The 5,317-nt window shown below is 52.9% G+C and overlaps 1 non-coding gene across 1 annotated transcript; it reads left to right on the forward strand.

Moving 5' to 3' along the window:
• Nucleotides 1-4,788: 4,788 nt before the first annotated feature.
• TRNAG-UCC (transfer RNA glycine (anticodon UCC)) lies at nucleotides 4,789-4,860 on the forward strand. Its single transcript has one exon. It is a non-coding gene; the product is annotated as a tRNA-Gly (tRNA).
• The last annotated feature ends 457 nt before the right edge of the window (nucleotides 4,861-5,317 follow it).

Raw genomic sequence — 5,317 nt, forward strand, 5'->3', positions numbered from 1 at the left:
TACCCATGCCGTCTTCCTGCTGCCAGCTCACAGAAGCACTCAGACAAGGAGAACTTCTGGAAGAAGAAACTCCGGATTGCCTTTGAACGGTGATGGCAACTGGGAGAGTTCCCTGAGGCCTGGAAGAAAGTCAAAGTCACTCCAATCTTCCAGAAGGGCACAAAGGAGGACCTGGGGAACTGCAGGCTGGCCAGTCTCTCCTCGATCCCTGGAAAGGGGAAGGAGCAACTCATCCTGGAAACGCTTTCCAGACAAATGAAGAAGAAGAAGGTGATTGTTGTTTTCATTACACTATTCCTAGCCCATTTCTGTCTGACTCTGCTCTCCTCTTTTTGTGGGTGTGTATGTTTGTGTGTGTGCACGCGCACGCGTGTGTGTGTGTGAGGTGTTGGCCAGGAAACTTCAGCCTGCATCAAAACAAAATGGGCACACCAATCCAGATGTAGCCTCTGCAGTGCCAAGGGAAGGGCAACAATCCTTCTGCTCAGCTTTCATCAATGAGCTTGTGCTGGAAAGGAAGATTTGAGATGACCCACTCCAACCACGTATCCAACGTATCCAGGTACGCTTTCACCCGAGAAGGGGCTTGAGGCCTGGTGCCCACCCTAGCAGCCAGGGATTCTCACAACTGAGCCTCCCAGGCCCACAAGTAGGCCACCAGGAGATGACAGTGAGGGTGCCAGCACTGGTGAGCAGGCCCCAGGGGTATGGGGTGAGGTCTGGAGATGGACAGGAAGTAAATACCAGGATTAGGATTGAAGGCTCCCTCCAGGATTTGCAGAGAGATCTGTGCTTGGACAGACTTTCCCTCCTCCTTCCAGCCCAGAGAGGTCTATAGTCACTGAAAGGGAAATGCAGAGCAGTTGTTGTTCCCTGCCTGCACAAACCCAGCCCTTGTGCTCTCCTAGGAGCCATGGAGCACACTCAGACCTCTTGGCTCATGCAGATCAAACCTAGAACTAGGTGGGTTTTAAAAGTGGGGTGAAACAACCAGGCTGAGAATGAGAGAGAGAAGTGGGCATCCTTGAGGTGTCATTATACAGACCACATGAAAACTTTTATTCAACCCAGTTAACAAGGATGCCAAGCACAGAGGCTTTGCTGAAAAGGCCCTTTACTGCACACAGTCTTTTCCCCAGGACAATGACTTGAGATTGTTGCATGAGCAGGAAACCTACCCACACTAGCCCTGTCTCCTACGGATAACCCCCACCCACCAAAAACCACACACAAAGAGAACATCAGGTCTCAGGCTCTAATTATGATTTGCATGGGGTTTATGTGAATCAAAGGGTTTTATTTAAAACAGCAACCGCTGCAAAGAATGATGCAGTCCTAGGAAAAAGGTTGGCAGGCCACTTGCAGGTGTGTAGACTATCCTGCTGCTCAGTGCAGGGCTAACTGCAAAGACAGTGGAGGATCCTTGCCACCTTGTCCAGCTGACTTTTGTCCAGGAAGGGACTGCCTTTGCCTTCTCTACAAACCATGCTCCACACAGTGGAAGCCTGCAATCAGTTGCCCCCTCACCTTCTCTTCTCCGGGCTGAACAAACCAAGCTCCCTCAGCATCTCCCTCAATCACCACACGCTTTGGCACCCTCCGATCCCACTCTGCGCATGTCCTCTCTTCCTGATAGATGTGTGCACAGGAAGACCTCTTCTGTGGCTCATACTTCCTGACCGTGGTCCTCCTGAAAAATGCCACCGGTGCTTGTGCAGCCTGCAGTGGGATGGCGTGGGGTTTCTCTGTCCTGGCAGGGGTGTTGGAGAGAAATGCCACAGAGCCTGAGCTGGATGTGTGCATGCAATGCCACCTGCTCTGCGTTCCCCTTTCATGGCAGTTACTGGAAACCCCTTCCAGGCAGAAGGGCTGGAAGGAGGAGGGAAAGTCTGTCCCAGCACAGCTTTCACTGTAAATCCCAGAGGGAGCCTTCACTCCTAATCCTGGTATCGACTTCAAGTCCATCTCCAGACCTCACCCCATAACCCTAGGATCTGCTCACCAGTGCAGGCCCCCTCACTACACTCTCCTGGTGGCCCACTTGTGGAGTGCAAGGTACAGCTGGAGCTGAACTTGGCTAGGGACATGAAAAATAACAAGAAGGGTTTCTTCAGGTACGTGAGACAACAAAGGAAGATGAAACAAACTGTACACCCCCCCACGATGAGCAGAATGGGAGACCTGGCTACAACCGACATGGAGAAGGCTGAGGTACTCAACAACTTTTTTGCCTCACTCTTCACCAGCAAGTGCTCTAGCCATGCCACCCAATTCACAGATCCAAAGGCAGGGACTGGGAGAATGAAGTACCACCCAACGTAAGAGAAGATCAGGTTTGAGACCACCTAAGGATGTGCACAAGTCCATGGGACCCGATGAGATGTATCCGAGGGCCCTGAAGGAACTGGCAGATGAAGTTGCTAAGCCACTCTCCACACACACACAAACACACCCCCACCCCAACACAAGAAAAGCACAGTCTGACAGAAATGAGCTAGGAGTAGAATACAATGAAAACAAGACCAATCGCATTCTTGTTCTTCACGTGTCTGCAAAGGGTTTCCAGGATGAGTTGCTCCTTCCCCTTCCCAGGGATCGAGGTGTGGCGGACCGGCGTGCTGTTGCCCTCATTCTCCTTTGCGCCATTCGCGAAGATAGGAGTGACAATGACTTCCTTCCAGGACTCAGGAACCTCTCCCAGTTGTCGCGACCTTTCAAAGATAATTGAGAGTGGCCTCCTCTATAGGTCTTTCTTGCCTGAGTGCTTCACGAGCTGGCAGCAGGAAGATAGCACGGGTATCTGCAGGTGAGCTCCCTGCTACCTGAGTGCCTGACTGGCCAGAAGCCAGAAGATCGCTTGCATGTTGACTGTGAGGTGGCCTCTGGCTCTGCAGGCAATGGGCCACCCACAGGCATATCGCTTGTGCTAAGTGCTCGTCTTCATTCCAGAGTGGATACCACTGCACGGTATATCTTTTTATATCCAAACACTTCTTGGTCCAAAGGAAGCGGACAGGCCCTGAGAGGGAGATCTGAGAACAAGCGGGCATGACAGTGTCAAAAATGGCCGTCCGGCAATCACAAAGCAATAGGAGAACCCACGGGGAATGACGCTGTCAGAAGTTGCCTCTTCCCTTTGTTTAGCGAGTGGGGGCTTCCTTGCCTGACGTGCTTCTGGGTACACAGGTAGGGTTGGCTGGTCCTGACAGCCAATCACAGGTCTGCCTGAGAGCAGGTGGGCATGATGGGGTCCAGAAATGGCTGTCAGCCAATCAGAGAGCAGTATGAAAACACGGTGGTTATGGTGCTTAATAAGAAAATGGCAGCTGAAAGAAAATGGTACCCCCTGTGTATGTAGGGGAAGGTACGTCCTGGTCACGTGTACTTCATCATTCATCAGTGCCGGCACGGGCATTCACCAAAGCAATCATCCGTCGCCAAAACCAGGGGCAGCACAAGGCAGATTTTAGCCCAGGAACAGGTAATGCGTGGAGTCCTGCAAACAAATTGCTTACGGGCACGCAGCACAGAATGTGGCAGATGCTCATATCTGGCCAAGCATCATAGACCAAGAAACTTGTGCTAGAAATGATCCACCTGGCCTATTTGCACATTATATAGACAGAGAATTGCTACCCTAGCATTGCCTGCTTTTTACTTACTGATTGCTGAGCTACTACTACACACGTCTACAAGCTACGGACATATCCAGTGCCTAGGAAGAAACCCAGGCTGGTTGCTGTGCCTTTTTAATTCAGCCAAAGGGTACATCATGCAACCACACGCTAGCCCAGGACAGCGTGATTGTGACTCCGACTGGGGCAGACTCCGACCGCGCTACCTCAGCGTTATGCCCTCTGGTATTCCCCATGGGCACTGTATTGGCTACACATGGCAAGGTTTTGGTAGTGGAGGGGTCAGGGGGTGCTGCAGAATGGCCTCTGTGGGAAGAGATAAGGGGCTGCCCTGTGTCAGACACAGTCAGTTCCAGCTCCACAGTGGACCCACCGCACAAGACAGCTGAGCTGTCGTCTACATTGGTGGCCCCCCTGTGAAAACATATTCCAGAAAGGGCAAAAGAGGCCAGGCAGAGAGAGCTGGAAGGAACAAAAAGAGTGGGAAAGAGCAGAGACACGTCCTGCTTGGGCGAGTAGAGGAGTCTGGTGTGAAGCACTGCAGTTGTCCCGGCACAGGGGAGAGGAAAGGCAGTGTTTTATGTTTGTCTTTTTTGTTTCTCACTACTTGCATCTGTTTTAATTGGCAAAGAATTAATTTTGCCCAAGTCAAGCCTGATTTTCCCACAAGAGTTTTTGCTAAGCCATGTCCGTGTGTTTATCTTGAGCCAAGAGATTTCTCAGTGTGTTTTCAGTGCTCCGCATCGCCCTGCGGGTGGGGAAAGTAGTGAGCAGCTGGGTGGGCGTTTGTCTGTGCTTAAACCACCACAGGTACGTACACGCAAACGCACACGCACCTGCATAGTACGTGCGCAGCTGGCCCACGTATGAACGCAGATGGGGAGCGTCACCATTAGCAGCACCCAGCAGCTGGAGTTTCCGTAGCCAAGAGCTCACACGCAGAGAAGCACACCCACGTGCCAGCAGCTTGAGGTCGTGTGTATGTGTGCAGGGGTCTGGAAGGAGGAGGCGGGATAGTCTGTGAAGCGGAGGAGCAGGCAAGAGGGCAGTTTGTGACCTGGCAGAGCAGGAGGCAGGCAAGACTGGGACGTGGAGGAGCAGGAGGGAGGCCAGGCTCTGGGCTGGAGGAGCGGGAGGCAGGAGTGGCCCAGGAGCGTTGGTGGTATAGTGGTGAGCATAGCTGCCTTCCAAGCAGTTGACCCGGGCTCGATTCCTGGCCAACGCAGGCAAGCTTTTACTCAGCCTGGCTCCACAGTGCCTTGCCTGTCCTGTTCCCAAACAGCGCAGCTTCCCTCCCTCAGGAAGGTCACCTCGCATAGGGCAGTCGCGCCACTCCCCTTGACTCCCCCTGCAGCCTTGCTTCATGGACAGGCCTCTGGGCACCTCCGAGCCCAGCAGACACAGGCTGGGCTTTTAGCAAGGTCAGCCTTGCAAAAGCAGACTGCGGGGGCTGCTTTGCACCATTCTGAGATTCTCAGGCAGCGCTGAAGCATGGCAGCAGGTGCCCGGAGAACTTTGTTTGGGATTTTCCATGCCTGGGTATCACACTCAGGTTTCAGTGGGGCTCAGGCACTGTGCCACCTGCTCTAGCTTTGGGGCTAGCCCTGCTTTAGGCAGGCATTTGGACTAGTGACCGCCTGAGATGCCTTACAGTCTACCTCCTTCCATGAAGCAACAAGTCC

This window comes from Harpia harpyja, chromosome 14 (genome assembly GCF_026419915.1).
Source record: "Harpia harpyja isolate bHarHar1 chromosome 14, bHarHar1 primary haplotype, whole genome shotgun sequence".
Lineage (NCBI taxonomy): Eukaryota > Metazoa > Chordata > Aves > Accipitriformes > Accipitridae > Harpia > Harpia harpyja.